Source organism: Carassius auratus, chromosome 41, assembly GCF_003368295.1.
Source record: "Carassius auratus strain Wakin chromosome 41, ASM336829v1, whole genome shotgun sequence".
Lineage (NCBI taxonomy): Eukaryota > Metazoa > Chordata > Actinopteri > Cypriniformes > Cyprinidae > Carassius > Carassius auratus.
The window spans coordinates 5,145,663-5,163,927 of NC_039283.1; the positions used below are offsets into that span (position 1 = coordinate 5,145,663).

Genomic DNA, 18,265 nt, shown 5'->3' on the forward strand with positions numbered 1-18,265 from the left:
AAGAATAAATATTGTGCCAAATTTTAGACCAGGTTTGAGTTAGTCTACGGTGCAGTCTATTTTCAGTTCCTCAAAATAGCAATGTGCCAACAATGCAACTGAACACACCTCTTTTTCAAACCAGCACGACTATGGGTGCACAAATGGACACAAATGCATTTGCCATTTAAACATCACGGTGCAGGACCAAAAAATGAAAGCTGCATCGGGCTGAAACTAAAACATTTGAGCCACACCTTGGAACGTATTGTGCCGGGCAAATGATAGGGCCCTTTGTGTTTACATAATATATGCGTGTGTATGGTGTATATAAAAAAAAGTGAAAGTGAAAGTGACAGTGAAAGTGAAAGTGACATACAGCCAAGTATGGTGTAGCCTGACTACGTCAGACTTCCTACTTCCGCTCAATTTCATTTCGCTTCTGTACTCAGTCTGATACAGCGTCAGAGCTTTCTGTTTGCCACCGGTCTGGAAACAGCCGGGCCAATCAATGAACAAAGGGCGGGCTGAGAGCCGTGACGTAGATGCGTAGATTAACTTCGCATAATCTGCAAAAGTCGTTTACAGCCATGTTCACTCCGGTATTTCGCTCACATCATCATGTGTTTACAACAGGTTTACAGTGGAAGTTCAATCATAGATTTGAGTTCGATGCATGATGTCTGTGCTTCGATGGGGCTGTACAGGCGCATAACATACGTCATAACTAAACGTATCTGATTGGCTTACGGGTAACCAATGATTTTAAACTTCAGACAAGCACCCCCTAGCGAGAGAGAAAACACTTCTCTATTATGCCATTCCAGACTCTGTCTACGAAGCAAAGTGAAGTAGCAGAGTCTGGTATTACCAGGCTAAGTATGGTGACCCATACTCAGAATTTGTGCTCTGCAATTAACCCATCCAAAGTGCACACACAAACACACTGAACACACACCCGGAGCAGTGGGCAGCCATTTTTTTTGCTGCACCCATGGAGCAGTTGGGGCGTTGGGTGCCTTGTATGTGTATTTATATATACACATAATAAATATAAACAAACAAATATACTATATAAACACACTTTTATTTTGGATGTGATTAATTGTTTGACAGCTCAAAAATATATACATATATAAATACATATACATTTCTATTCATATATATTATGCAGCAAGGCTATATGCAGTCAGATGTGACATGTTCTCTTCTAGTACATTCGCAGAGAGTCTCATGCATTTAAAAAAAAACACAAGGTGGCCCTGTCCCGCCACGGGCCTCTGTCCAAGCATTCCTGAGTGCCGTGGCATCAGATATCACCCCAAAGGGCAAAACACAGCAAAGGGTAAAATGTGGACTTGCCTCTTTTCAATGAAATGCCATCAAATGTCACTCATGTAAATTCAATTTAAATCTAAATACACTATACTGTGTTCAGGCAATATTTTGAAACCAAGCACACAAAGCAAACACTAACACCAAGACAAAGTATATTCAGTGAGATATGCAGAATCAGAATCATGCACCAAGCTCAAGAAAAACTGCATTAAGTCATTAGATAACACAAGAGTGAGCCCAAAAACATACCGAGAATCTTGTAGCTCCTCTGATGGTCCTTAGATTTACGACCTCTCCCCAGAAGCCTTGCATCATTCACAGACCCTGGGGAGGGACTTGAAACTTCGAGAAAATCCAACAGCACTTAAGATCACAAGAGCTTCAATGATGCAGGTCTGGAAATATTGATTTTCAGCTAGTACATAAAAACAGTCCACTACTAAAGCTAAAGATGAAAAATAATCAAAGATCAACCTGAAGTGTTAAATCAATTAACTAAAATCAAAAAGGACTGGCAAGCTACTAACAGCATCAGTGGAAGAGATAGTGTCCACACACTTCCTTAATGCAGCAGTCTACTTCTTCCAAGAGAAGCAAAAGTTTCTATGTCACACTGAAGCTGAAGTGAGAGAGAAATGCTGCAAGACACTGCCAGTGCACGCTTCTCATGCTGACGTTGGATGGGTCTCACTCCTGGTTGCAAAGACCTAAACATGAGGAGTTATTTATATTTGAGTGTGACGGTGTGTTGTTGTGAGTGTGCATGTGTTTTTCCACGAGTAGGGGTGAGTGCATGGCCTCAAACAACACTAGAGCTATACATGGCATGAGCGAGCTGCCCAGGACAGTGTGCTATTGCCCTGAGGTGTTAAAGGGGTCATATGATGCGATTTCAATTTTTCCTTTCTCTTTGGAGTGTTACAAGCTGGTTGGTGCATAAAGAAGATCTGTAAAGTCGCAAAGACTAAAGTCTCAAATCCAAAGAGATATTCTTTATCTAAGTTAAAACTCCATAAAGCCCCCCTAAAATGGCTCATTCAAACATGCCCCCATATGTCCACGTCGCTATGTGGCAAAATTTGCATAATGCCGCCCAAAGGTTCACACAAAGAAAGAAGGCGTGGTTTTAGTAACAGAAGTTAGTGTTGAAGCAGCCATGTCACGGACATGCTGTGTGTATCTAGGCGAAAGCAAAAGCACTTTATTTGTAAATGCATTTAGGAATCTTTAAGATTACTTACAAAAGAACAGCAACGCATTTTATGGACGACCGTTTCGTGAACCTAGGATATGAGGTACTTCTGAATTTGCTACTACAATCTGGCGCTTTTGAATCAGCTACTGTAAGTATATTTTGTTTATTAGTTTAAGTTTTTGCTTTTGAAAGTTTAAATGCAGAGTTTTGCATGTCGTGCATTTGTGTATGTGTGTGTGTGTGTGTGTGTGTGTGCGCGTGCATGTGCGTGAGAGAGAGAGAGAGAGAGAGAGAGAAAATCACACAGTAGAGTCAGCTGTCTTAACCGTCAGTGGCTTGTGTACTGCAAGGACATATGAGCTTCATCACTGTGTCTGTCACGACACTCTGTTCCTCTTTTGTGCTTGAACTGATGGTAAAACTAAGGACATTATTAACTGTCTTTACATTTATTTTGAAAGATGAAGCTCGGGATTATGGAAAGGGGCTTTATATTTCCAATGAGTGCTTGCAGTGTTCGGCCAATCACAATGCGGGTCAGTTGGCAAATCAGAGCAGACTGTGCTTGTCAGAAGGAGGGACTTTGTAAAAAATGTTTGAGAGAGGCGGGGAATAGAAGACCTGCAATAATGTACAGTATTTGAAAAAGAAAAATTGTTTTTATGAACATTAAAGCATGTCAAAATATCCGGTTACACCAAATACACAAAATAATGTTTTTTTTTTTGTTTTTTTTTTTAAAGCATCATATGACGCCTTTAAAGGCATTCAAGGTTTGAAGCAAAAAACTATTTCACAGGCTACTACCAAAGCTAAGAAAATCATATAATAATCAACCAATGTGTCTACACTGCACAAAAAATCTCTTATTTACACAGTGTCTACACCTTTTAGATTATTATGGAGGTGTTCTATTTTTGTTGCATTGCTACACTGTAAACTATAGGGGAAGCTACATCAATGTTGCAAGGAAATTATGTGAGAAGTAGCAAATATAAAATCAGATTTGTTCAGACTAATTTAAATGTCCCTTACTCACCACCGCACGCCACTTAATCACCATTGTACTTTTTTAAAAAACACCTTAAAGGCATGGTTCACCCAAAATGTACAATTCCGGCATCATTTACTCACCCTCGTGTTAACCTGAATGGTAATGTTCAACACAAAATAAATTATTTTGAATATTGATGGCTATATATTATTGGTAGCCATTGACATTTTTTTTTTCCGGAAGTCAATGGCTATAAACAACTGTTTGGTTTCCAACATTCTTCAAACCATCTTCTTCTGTACTCAACAGAAGAAACTCATACAGGTTTGAAACAACTTGGGTTGTGGTTGAGTTTGATGACAGAATTTTCATTTTTGGGTGAACTGTCCTTTTAAGAGAACTAAATCAATATGGCATAAATGTTAGAGAGAGTAAAATATAAATTATATTTCTTTCACTAATGGTCCCTAACAGTGTTGGGCGATATGCTCATATTGTCAGCCTGGGAGATTGCTGATGCATAATACCATAATGCTAATTTAATTATTTACTTAGATTCATAGCCGGAGAATGAACCATCTCCAGGGTAAGGCTATGGCCTAATGTTACTGTAATCTATTAACTACAGATTATATCTATTTTTGGGAAGGAGCGTATTGATGTCATGTCATAAAATATTTGAATATCTGAATTTGTATTTAACATGATAACAATTTAATAGAAACATTGTGAGTTACTAATTATAATGCTTAAATTTCCTCAGTTATTCAAACAGCAGCTCAGGAAAATGAACAAAGAACATCATCACGCTAGCCTGAGTTTATGCAGCTTAAAAACACTCCTATTATAATTGCATTCATAAACTCAACGGAATTGTGTGTGATTGGTTATAATTTTTCCATAAATATGGAAAAAAAATCAAATTATCCCTAATATTATTTAGGTAATAATACTAGTGTGATATAATCATAAAATAATATTAATAATAATAACCGTCTTGCTATCGTAAAAGGTAACAGCCACAAGTGATATCTCTGACTATCGTTGATACACAATACTACTGTCTATCAGCACAACCCTACTCCCTTATAGCAAGGATGGGGCGGAAAGTGCACACAATGCAACTAAGCTGTAAGTAAGCACTGATATTATGCTCATAAAGAGAAAGAACAAGTACCTGTTGCCCCGACAACAGAGTAACCTTTGTGGGAAGTCAGTGCCATTTAGCCAGTGAAGCTGTTAATGCCTGTAATTAAATCTGAGAAGCTGCGAGAATGGAGGGGGTTTCAAATAAATAAAATAAAACAAGTCACATTCTAATCTAGGAGGAACCATTGTTAGATGTTTTCTGAAAGACAATGTGGATGGCTTCAAGAATTCACTCGTTCATTTTATTATCAGTTGATGTACTATTAAGAATTTGAAAAAATTAAAATACATCCAAGCATGGTAACCCAGGTTTACAAACTAAAACTCAGTTTTAAGTATGAACGGTGTTAAACATGAAATGGGATTACCCAAGATCACACTTAACCAGGGTTTAGAATGAAATTTCAATTGTGAAAAGTAAAAGGTTGAACATATAAGGTGACATAGGAAACACAATATGAAGAAAGAAGATTGAAAAACTATGAGAGCGATAGAAATTAAATTATAGTGTTTTAAAGAAAACTGAGGATAACAGCTTCCTTTAAAAGTTTTCTTTTTTACTGTGTTTGTTTATTTTTAATGTGTGTGAGCACAATTTCATCTGTGGACAGACTAGATCTAAAATTTCCGATGTATTCAGCATTATAGTAGCTTTATGGATAAAGTAGTTTGTTTAAGCAGCGTAATGATGTTGAATGACAGTCATACACAAGCCAGCGAGCTTTGCATGGGGATTTCTTTTCAACTTTGGTTCCGGTCTGGCCCATTACACCAAACTAAGCATTATAAATCTAACTTAGCTATTTAGGTATACAATACTTACGTAAAATTTAAATCACAATCATTTTATTAGATAAGCTCATAAAAACATAAAACATACCAATACTACTAACAAGCATTGGCAAACAGACTTTGCACTGTTTTATATTTACATACATCTATATAAAAATGCCTCCCCTAAATATTTGTGGTACAAATAAAAAAGCAGTATTCTCAGCTCCATTCTGCAGATTCTCTCTCAAAATAAAATGTTTCCAAATTCCCTCTATATGGACAGTCAGTCATTGTGCCAACATTACGCCTGATCAATGCTGAGTTAATGAATTGCATTTTCAAAGAATCACTTTCAACAGATGTCAACAAGTGGGACTGGAAAGACTTGTTGTAAATTAGCTGTAGCAGAGCAACTGTGTTGACTACTGCACACAGACAGGTCACAGCGCCTCCTACTACTGTCCCCAACTACTCTAAACCTGCTGAGCTTACGGCTGTGCCCTCGGTGGCTTTATCAACAGCATGGTCTGCTGGGTCCGAGAGCTGCTGATCCTACTGCCAGAGAACAATGACAAACTTCCTGTCTAATAATCTTCCATCTGAACAAGTGAGGTAATGTTACGATACCACACACTCAACAAACCCTGAATTCTTTCCTCATCGCCAATATCCTGACAGAGAACAGAGGAGCATCACTGTCCTGAAGACACCTGAGTGATGGATAGCAATGAAATAAGCAACAGGTGGAAATCAAAACAAGACTCGTTACACAACAGGAACTGGCCATTTCAAACATTTGCAGATAAATAGAAAACTCTGTTTAGTGACATCTAAACATGCAAAAACCCAAAACCTTTTCCTCATCTGAATTCCAGTCTCAGATTTAAACAGTATTACATAATATCGATAACATACACTGTTAAATTTTTTTGAAGCTGTGAATAAATCAAAGATTAATAAAGTAGGTTTTACAAGAAAATGCCATGTCACTTTTCTGCTTGCAAATTTTCTGTTTAAAGGGGGGGGGGGTGAAATGCTATTTCATGCATACAGAGTTTTTTACACTGTTAAAGAGTTGGATTCCCATGCTAAACATGGACAAAGTTTCAAAAATTAAGTTGTACGTTTGAAGGAGTATTTCTGTTCCAAAAATACTCCTTCCGGTTTGTCACAAGTTTCGGAAAGTTTTTTTCGAGTATGGCTCTGTGTGACGTTAGATGGAGCGGAATTTCCTTATATGGGTCCTGAGGGCACTTCTGCCGGAAGAGCGCGCGCTCCCATATAGCAGAGCACTGAGAGCCGAGGCATTCGGTGATCAGAGCGAGAGCGTCGCGAAATGTCAAAAAAGAAGTGTATTTTTGGTTGCCAGGGCAAGACAACCCTGCACAGATTACCAAAAAAAAAAAACAGCATTAAGGGACCAGTGGATGGAGTTTATTTTTACAGAGCATCAATGGAGTTGTGCAAGTGTTTGTGTTTGTTCCCTGCATTTCGAAGATGCTTGTTTTACAAACAAGGCCCAGTTTGACGACCGATTTGCGTATCGTTTATTTCTTAAGGATGATGCAATCCCAACGAAAAAGGGCCACGATCATGTGTTGGAACCGCAGGCGGTGAGTAAAACTCCCATGCCGAGACCCGGGTTCGAGCCCCGCTCGGAGCGAGTCGTTGCTGCTGCTGCTCTTGTTCAGTTTCAGCCTCGGCATCTGATTCTGGATCATAAATATACGCTGAATCTGACTGTTAGCCATGGTTTGTTTTGGTTGTTTTTTTCCTCACGGTGTCACAGCTTCCAAACTCTCTCAACTCAAAAGCCTACTGGCGCTCGTGATTCCTTTGCTCCGCCCACACATCACGCCTCCAGTCGGTTGTGTTTTTCTGGGAATAATCGGTACAGACTATCTTTCTCTTATGATCAATGTTACCCAGAAAACAGGATACAGGTTTAACTCTTTTGAAATACTTCTGCTAAATGTTACTCTGTCAGACATGCAAAAGAAATCTAATGTATCTCTTGCTCTGGCTACTGTGTATAGACCACCAGGGCCGTATACAGAATTCCTAAAAGAATTTGCAGATTTCTTCTCAGACCTTCTAGTTACAGTTGATAAGGCGCTAATCATGGGAGATTTTAATATTCACGTTGATAATGCAAATGATACATTAGGACTTGCGTTTACTGACCTAATAAACTCCTTTGGAGTCAAGCAAAATGTCACCAAGCCCACTCATCGTTTTAATCATACACTAGATTTAATTATATCTCATGGAATCGATCTTACTGCTACAGAGATTGTACCTCAAAGTGATGATATTACAGACCATTTCCTTGTATCGTGCTTGCTGCGTATAACTGATATTAACTATATGTCGCAGCGATACCGTCTGGGCAGAACTATTGTTCCAGCCACCAAAGAAAGATTCGCAAATAACCTGCCTGATCTATCTCAACTGCTATTTGTACCCAAAAATACACATGAATTAAAAAAAAGTTAGAGAAAAACGTACTGTACCATGGTATAACAGTAATACTCACTCTATCAAGAAAGTAACTCGTAGTCTTGAACGCAAATGGAGAAAAACTAACTAAGAAGTTTTTAAGATTGCATGGAAAAACACTATGTCCAGCTATAGACAGGCTCTAAAAACTGCTAGGGCAAAGCATATACACAAACTCATTGAAAATAACCAAAACAATCCAAGGTTTTTATTTAGCACAGTAGCTAAGTTAACATATTACCAGACGCCACCTGATTCAAATATTCCACCAACGTTAAATAGTAATGACTTTATGAATTTCTTCACTGATAAAATAGATAACATTAGAAATACAATAGCGAATGTAGATTCTACAGCATCTAACACTTCAGTTTCATCCATCGCACCCAAAGATAAACTGCAGTGCTTTACAACCATAGGACAGGAAGAGCTAAATAAACTTATCACTGTATCTAAACCAACAACATGTTTATTAGATCTTGTACCCACTAAATTACTGAAAGAGCTGTTACCTGTAGCCGAAGAACCGCTTCTCAATATCATTAACTCGTCGTTATCTTTAGGACACGTCCCAAAACCATTCAAGCTGGCGGTTATCAAGCCTCTTATTAAGAAACCAAAACTAGATCCTAGTGTACTGGCAAATTATAGGCCTATTTCAAATCTTCCATTTATGTCTAAAATTTTAGAAAAAGTTGTGTCTGCTCAATTGAGCACCTTCCTACATAAAAATGATCTGTATGAAGAATTTCAGTCAGGTTTTAGGCCCCACCATAGCACAGAAACTGCACTTGTTAAAATTACAAATGACCTGCTCCTTGCGTCAGACCAAGGCTGCATCTCATTTCTAGTCTTACTTGATCTTAGTGCTGCGTTCGACACCATAGATCATGACATACTCATAGATCGATTACAAAACTATACAGGTATTCAAGGGCAGGCTCTAAGATGGTTTAGATCCTACCTGTCCGATCGCTACCATTTTGTTTACTTAAATGGGGAGTCATCTCATTTATCATCAGTAAAATATGGAGTGCCACAAGGATCCGTCCTAGGTCCCCTTCTATTTTCAATATACATGTTGCCCCTTGGTAATTTTATTAGAAAATACGGAATTAGCTTCCACTGTTATGCTGATGATACTCAGCTATACATCTCAACGAGACCAGATGAAACTTCCCAATTATCTAAGCTAACAGAGTGTGTTAAAAATGTAAAAGATTGGATGACAAATAATTTTCTCCAATTAAATTCAGATAAGACAGAGATACTAATTATTGGACCAAAAAACACTACACAGAATCTTGTAGATTACAATCTGCAACTAGACGGATGTACTGTTACTTCCTCTACAGTCAGAAATCTGGGTGTTATATTAGACAGCAATTTGTCTTTTGAAAATCATATTTCCAATGTTACAAAAACTGCATTCTTCCATCTTAGAAACATTGCCAAGCTACGAAACATGTTATCTGTTTCTGATGCAGAAAAGCTAGTTCATGCATTCATGACCTCTAGACTGGACTATTGTAATGCACTTCTAGGTGGTTGTCCTGCTTCGTCAATAAACAAGCTACAGGTAGTCCAAAATGCAGCAGCTAGAGTCCTTACGAGGTCAAGAAAATATGATCATATTACCCCAATTTTACAGTCTCTGCAGTGGCTACCTATTAAGTTCCGTATCAGTTACAAATTATCATTACTTACCTATAAGGCCCTAAATGGTTTAGCTCCAGCGTACCTAACTAGCCTTCTACCACGTTAGAACCCATCACGCACCCTAAGGTCACAAAACGCTGGACTTTTGGTCGTTCCTAGGATAGCGAAGTCCTCTAAAGGAGGTAGAGCTTTCTCACATTTGGCTCCCAAACTCTGGAATAGCCTTCCTGATAATGTTCGGGGTTCAGACACACTCTCTCTGTTTAAATCTAGATTAAAAACACATCTCTTTCGCCAAGCATTCGAATAATGTATCTTTTAAATTGTGAGTGTAGTTGCATCTGATCAAAGGTGCTTTTTTATTCATTAGCTTGGGTTAAACTAATTTTACTTTGTTGGATCAGCAGCTATGCTAATGATGTCTGTATTTTGTTTCTATGTTTCGCCGTAACTAGGATTTACACAAGCTCCAGTCTGGATCCAGAACACCTGAGAAGAGATGATGCTGACCCTCAGAGGACCTCAGATGATGCTAACCCTGAATCAACAAACAGAACAAACAATTATTGCTAAATGTGTGACTGAATCATATAATAACTTAATTAATAATATCGTCTAGCTGACTACGTCTTGTATTATTATTATTATTATTTTTATTTTTTCTAAAATCCTGTCAAATGTGCACAAACTACTAGCTACTACTAAATATTGTAGAAACATTACCTTGTGTATTTTATATTGAATGGCAAAAAAAAAGTTTTCATAAACAGACTGGCAATTGTGGAAATAGCAAGTTATGTTAGCTTTGATAATATTAACCATACTGTACTTCTGTGTCAGTAATACACTGTCTGTTAAAAAAAAAAAAAAAAAAAAAAAAAAAGAAAATCAGTGCAGCGAGGGCCCACTGGTTAATGTTTATATGTAAACACAAGCCCTTATGTTCTGCTTTTGAAAAGATAAGAAGTAACAATATTCTTGAATGTAAATAAAACAAGCATAAAATAAAAAAAAGGAATTTATCCTTTGCATGATCTTAAATGTTGCGAATCAAGCAAAATATCATGCCTAGATGCACCAAATATAACACTATCTTTGCATTAAACAAGCCATCCAATGTCTGTTTTGGCTATGTGACTCATCAAATCTATTGCATTTTGGATGTTATGAGACACAATACTGTCAGCTACCGCTTACTGACATTTAGTTTTCCACTTAAAGGATTAGTTCACTATCAGAATAAAAACATGACATGGGATGAGTAAATTGTCAGGAAATATTTATTATGGAAATGAACTAATTCTTGAATTTCTTTCATGTATTCATAGGAAAAGTGTGCATATAAGCTTATATATTAACAGAGTACTTTAATCAATAGATGTTACGTTGTTGATATTTGTAGAAGATGTAGTACTGTTCGTATGTAAATATACACAACCACTGGAAGCGCATCAAGGTTGTTAGTATCTATTGACAGCACAAATGATTTGTGAAGGGAAGGAAATATTTACTTAAGTTGTTATGACTACATGTAAATTAAGCTTCTAGAAAACTGAAAGAGTGGGACAGAGGAAAGGGCGCACTTACTCATATACTTAAATAAATAATTATAGCCAGAGAGAGAGAAACAATCATCAATTGTTTCCTATACAAATTCATGTTGGCTAGGTAGATATTTTAGTCTCCCACTGACAAATAAGTGCATTTCATTGTCAAGTGTTCATATCCTGAGAGGATGTTATGACATCTTATCAGAAAGTCAAATAAAAAATGTTAACAAATAAAAACTGTGGACACATTTCTGTTTTTAAATAACAAATCGTGTAAGCGAAATACATAAAGACAGAAATAAACTCCAAACTCTTGCTTTAATGTTCATATATTTTCTCGAAGTTTTATCAAAAAAAGAACATTCCTGTGAGGAAAGACAATAAAACATTCAACACAAGTTTTAAAGTGTATGTTTCGTGGCAGACAGAGAGAGAATCATAGCCTACTGCGCTCGTCTTTCACCGTTATTGTGACGCAATAATAGAACGACACTTCCTGGCAGACGCGTGCTCACCCCAAAACAATGAAAGTACATTTCCACAGCAATACAATGTCAAAACAGACACCTACCAAGCCCATTAAGACAACGTGGAAGCTCCTTGGTCGTTAACAACCCAAAGGAAGTGATGCTTTATACCAGTCCGCATCCATTTCCCTCATCACCGTCCCTTTTCTTTCTTTGAAATGAACGCGCGGAGAACCGCTCCCGCAACCACTCAAATCAGAAGAGACAACAAAAATAACTTTATGCTTACTGTGGTTAAGAGGGGTTTCATCTGTTCAGTGCTATCTTGCTCCATTTGTTCAAACTGTGCACTTCCTCCGTCGCCGGAGACTGATTTGAATAAGATTTTTCGAAATGCCCCTTCGCTCGTGTCACAGCCACTGAGAGCGTGTGAATGGTATTTTTACATATATCTGGGCTTGGCAAACCCCGCCCTTTCAGAGATTGACAGGTGATTTCATCCGCTCACTCTCCGGCAACCGGCTTTTTTTCTAGCCAATCACATCATCGGAACGACGCTTGTATTTGAATATTAATGAGGAGCGGAAGATTTTATTGACTATTGATTGGCCTGCAAAATTCCCAAGAGAAAAGAGAGCTCGCGGTGAGGATGAGTATGTGGATACCGAAAGTGTTGGCCTATTGTGTTATACAGTGTGAGAGTTAACAGTAAACAAAAAGGAATTTTGAAACTATCTTAACATCTCAACATAACTTTTATAATATATATGGCTATATATATATATATATGTGTGTGTGTGTGTGTGTGTGTGTGTGTGTGTGTGTGTGTCTATAGATATATGTTGTTGTAACTTATGGTTTTTCAATCTTAACCACAAACTGTCTGCAGACCCTAAACGTGGTACTGTACTTCATGTCAATATTTTTTGTTGTATCATCATTCAATTTTACTTTAGATCCACGCTGAAGACTTTTTTAAACCCTAATGAAGGTCCATCATCTTGCATATCGCAGCTGTAGCTGGTCACTATTTCTTTTCCTCAACAGTTTTTAGAGGTACTTTGTTGTGGCAAATGAGGACCGAAACAAAACAACACGTGTTCTTGTCCCAAAGTATATGAAAACGTCTTTCTTTATTAATAGTTATTGATGGAATAATAGATAAAATAATTTAGTTTTATTTTAAAAATCCTCTAGGCATAACTATGCATGATTAATAATAGCATTGATTCTGAGAAATGCTTTGAAAAAGACAAAAATACATCAGAAAAAGACCGATTTTACTTTTTAAATATTTTAAATAAAATAGTAATTTCTTTATCTTTATTTCTTTATCAATATCGTTGCCAATCTGAGAATTGCTGGACAAATTATTCCTTGTACTGCATCTCCTCCTAGTGTTTGAGAAGATCTCTGCATCCATTTTTCCTTTCATCTGGTCTATATTGATAAGGTCTTTTAAAACATAAAGTCACATGACATTGTTCTGAGTTTTATTAAATCATTTAACTATTTAATTATATGTGATGATTATTATAATATAAGTAGAGGCATTTAAGGTTCCCTGTAATGTATTTTAACAATCAAACTGTTTTTCAATTCAGTTTATTTGCCAGACTCATGTCCAAAAGCCACGCAAGACAGGACAGGTAAAAACAAACAAAACAAACAAACAACAATCAGTAAAAAAATAAAAAAATAATAGCAAATACAATAATTAAAATACATACAGACATTTCAGCCAATGCACTCTCAGTCTGGATGTGTAGCTACCTGTTTCAACTCACTAAAGGATTTGAGAGTGCCACCATGATACTGTTAGTAGTATTTTTGATGTTTAATACTACATTTATATTGTAATATTAACTTATTTATCACTTACTTGTTTCTTAATCACCTATTCTGATACTGAAGCTGGGACATCTAGTCCTGTCAATCCAAAACACTTGTCACAAGTGGGAATTTAACCCACATCTCCAGAAATCTCAACATTAGACGATAAGTCTGGCACCTTAACCACTAAGCCATTCTGACACCACAGTTGAACACTAATACAAAAGATAATAAGCTTCCTTGATTGCATAATATGCCATACTCACTTTTTTGAGTTGACCCTTTTGACTCAAAATGCCCTAAAATAGGCAAGTCTTTAAAAACATCCAATATTTTGTACATTTTAGTTCCTATCCTTTAAAATCCTATATGTATAACCAGCATTACCCCAGTGTTTACATCAGTGTGACGTTTAAGATGAATCCTCATATTTTGTGGAGTCATTGCTTTTGGCAGAAAGACGATTTCTTATTAGGAAAAACAAAAGGAAATTCTACTAACACATACTACTAATCTGAATGGATTTTAAATTGGTGGCTAAAATATTTTTTCTTATTCTAAGTATTCTGCACATTTATCATCCATCTCTCTGTGTTTGTGGGTTGAGTAAAAGCTAGAATAATCAGCTACAACAAAATACCAGTTTACATAAATCCTTTTTATTTTTTCATTGTGGCTATTGCAAAAATATACTGTGTAGATGGTTGATTTGTAAGTTCATGCAGATCTTATGTGTTGTGACTGGCAGGATCAAGAGAACATGTTCTTTCTAAACTCTGTATGGAGCACCAATGACATCTCCTGTGCCATTATCTTGAAATTGCGCTTTGAAGTTCCATTGAAAAAAAGATTGACAAACAAAATCTAAATCAGCTGTCTTTACCAACTGTTTGTTTCTTTAAAAGAAAACATCTCCCTTTGCATTGAACTCCAAACATCACAATTTTGCAGATGTTGTTTATGCTCTAACAGAAACAGTACACACTAACTAAAGTTCAAAAGGTGAAATCGTATTAAACCACCCCTTTAAAACAACTTACGATCCAACCAGACCTTTTTTTTTACCAGACAAGCTAATATCTTATCAATGTTGTTTTAATTGTAGCCTACTTAAGCTCTACACTAGACCTTTATAACATTTATATCAATCTACACTAGACCTATGTAATTACCTTTATATCAATTATATGCCATTTCTGACCGTTTCATAAAGAGAAATATTTATTATATATATATATATATATATATATATATATATATATATATATATATATATATATATATATATATATATATATATATATATATATATATATATATATATATATATATATATTTTAGTTTGTGAACGTCCTGTCTATAAACTCACTCAGGGTGTGATTCTGATTCTCTTGGTTTTCTGTGACGTTCTGGTCTTCATCGTCTCTGTAATTGTTGCCTCATCTTCCTGTGACTGCTGCAGAATGAAGGTAAAAAGATGAAGTTCAAAAATCTTTTATCTTAAAAACTGAAAAACTGACAAATTTACTTTTGCAATGTCAGCCTTAGGTCTTCTTTTAAAAAGAGTTGTGTTCAAGCTCACAAATACTCATAGAAACCTAGAAAAAGCAGTTGGACATAAAAACAGTTACATTTAATGTTCTTTTTTATACTCCACAGAAGCAACTGATTCAAACAACAATGATATATAAGGTTTTTCTTTCGAAATGAATCATTGTGTATATCAAGTTAGCCACCATCATAATAGAATCATTTATTTTTAAATGTAGAAATGCTGAATATTTTTTATAGAAATTAATATTACATTTACATATTGGTACTTTCATGGACACAGATAGAGCCACTTATTATTAGCCACTTTCTGATTAGCCACTGTCTTGTGATTATTTAACTGCATTTTGACACTAACAACTTCATCTGCATGCATATCCATCCTGATTGGTTAATTATCTGGCACTAAGGTGTCACTACATCCCATTCAGATTTACATGCAATAATGAATGCAACACAATGATGCTATATTCTTGTTGTGTTCTTAGTCTTTATCTTTCTCTCTCAGTCAAGGCATGTTGCATTCACAGAAACAGAGATGTGTCTTACATGACTGACAACAATATTGTGCTTCAGGGCCAACAAGGCCCTTTTGCAACTCCACCAAACTATGACCCAAGTCCTTTAGAACCTCCACCGAAATACGATTTGTATTGTTCTGCACCTCTAGCAAACTACAACCCAAGTCCTTTAGCAGCAGCACCTCCAAATGACAATCCAAGTCCTTCTGCACCTCCACTAAGCTTGAACAGGTCTTTCTTAACCTCCGCCAAGCTACAATACATGTCCTTCAACACCTTCAGTGAACTACTTGCTGGATATAATGTATAATATCCAAAAGATACCCTTTTAAAACAGTGTGACAGTTTCGCATTTCAGCATTTATTTGTGATAGCTCATAAGATTCTTTTATAAGTGTATATCTGTGTTTTTACAACCTTGGAAATGAGTTAGAAATTCTGTTTTAACAACATGTCACAGATACTAGCATTAAAGATCATACTGTATTTAATATTGTAATGTTAAACACATTTGTATGTTGTGTAAATATAAGCTGACATTATTCATCATAAAACATTATCAAAATAGTCTCTGCCAGCACTTATTTGGTATTTTATGACATTTAATCAGCGGATGTGACTAAAAAGAAAAAAAAGGAACAAAAAGAAAAGAAAATATTGCTGCAGATTGTATGAGAGAATACATCCCAAAATAGTGGAAAGTTTCTTAAACATTCATTTTCAAAACCCCTTGTAGGGTCAAGGGGATGATGGAGCGTCTAAAAATGTTGAGCATTCTCAAATTTCTCAGAGGGAAAACACAGTAACGTGCTGTAAACATTAGTAAATGATATTGTTTACACATTGTACTCATTGCAGTTGATTATATTCGCCGTCTGCTGGAAACCACAAAGATTACTGACACTAGCTACAGACACAAAGGTCTCTTCCGCTGCAGTGTGAACACACACACACACACACACAGTTTACCTCCTGCCTGTCACGTGAGAGTAACCGCGGGACCAGGTGGAGTTCCATAAACACAGAAACCTCACATACAGACGTAGACCTTCTTGATGTGAGGCGACAGTCGGCGCTACTGAGTCAATTTCTGGAGATCAAGTCAAATTGTATGGGGGTAATACAAAATTGCTCTACCTCAAGAATTTCTGTATTAAATATTGATATTAGGTGCGTAAACAAAGAAAAACGTATTATTTTCTCTGACAGGGTCTGGAAATATCAACATTTTGGGGTGGCTTGTTTTAGCTTGTCTTGTGTTCTGTAAGTATTTCTTCCTTTTCTCATCAGGAAAACACTGTGTGAAATCCTGAAAAAAAAAAAAAAAAAAAAAAATATATATATATATATATATAGACAATATATATATATATATATATATATATATATATATATATATATATATATATATATATATATATATATATATATATATATATATATATATATATATATATATATATATATATATATATAGACAATATATATATGAATATATATATTCATTCCCTGTAGTCAGTTTTAAAAACATACCTGAAAACATACCAATCATGTGTCTGGTCAGTCAACTTAGTCAAATCCTTTTTTTACATTTTCCTCTCAACATGATGTATGGATGAAACGTGTTCACATGGATGTGAAACAAATGCGCCATATAGGTTCAAATCTCTATCTCGTCCTTAAGCATAGAGTGGCTCACTGGCAAGGCATTATTCAGTTTTATGACAGAACCAGATCTAGTGTGACTGCACAAAATACTGTGATTGTACCTGACGCATCTGCACTGCCAACTTTTTCCAATTCAGTTTGTTATGTACTGCCATCAGAACACGGTCCAGCCAGACGGTCCTATTATGAAGAGCTTCAAAAATTAGGGTGTGTGAACACAAATATATAATGATATTTATCATTCATCTGATCATAATGGTATTTAAAAAATTTGCAAACCTCACTTCTATGCTCATCCTTCAAAAATTAACTCCACTGTTGTTTATATTCACCTGTTGCACAATATAAAAATAATTATAATAGTCCATGGGGTAAGACTAGATGTAACCTTAAATGGATGCACTTCACCTTTTTGTCAAATTACTTGTTTTTAAAAGAATAAGAGACACAGATTTTGCTGTGAGAAACTTGAACTAGCATGAAACATAGCAAGTCTTAAACACATCAAATGTCTTCAAATGTGTGTGTGTGGTATATTTAATTCTTTGAAAATAAAGATAATGATGAACATTTTTAAAGGTTAAGCGTCTCGTTTAAGAAGAAATATAAGACTTTTATATTTTACCCTGTTTATTGCTTGAGTTCAGTTTTGGGTTCAAGCTCTCCATCAACAGCAAGCCTTATATCGCACAAGGATTAAACTCAATAAACAAAAAATGAAGACTAAAATACTTTTATACCTGTACCATGTCCCAGTGTTAATAACAAACATTGCTTTTTTGCTTTTTAACCTTACTCAGCCATATGGGAAAATTGCATTTACAATACAATAATAGTGTTTAAACAATACAATTTTATTTCATTGATGTTAAATAACATCGCCTTCTACCAGTAAAATTATAATCTATTCACACGTGCTTCACATTTTTGGAATCAAGAGGAGTATACTTTTAAGGCATCTTATAGTGAGCTCATTTTAAACTAGAATATATATATATATATATATATATATATATATATATATATATATATATATATATATATATATATATATATATATATATATATATATATATAAATTCAATTTA

At 35.7% G+C, this 18,265-nt stretch overlaps 1 pseudogene; it reads right to left on the bottom strand.

Annotated features, from left to right (window-relative positions):
* LOC113059876 (sodium bicarbonate cotransporter 3-like) overlaps window positions 1–1,965 on the bottom strand; it is a 28,334-nt pseudogene extending 26,369 nt beyond the window's left edge.
* Between the last annotated feature and the right edge of the window lie 16,300 nt (window positions 1,966–18,265).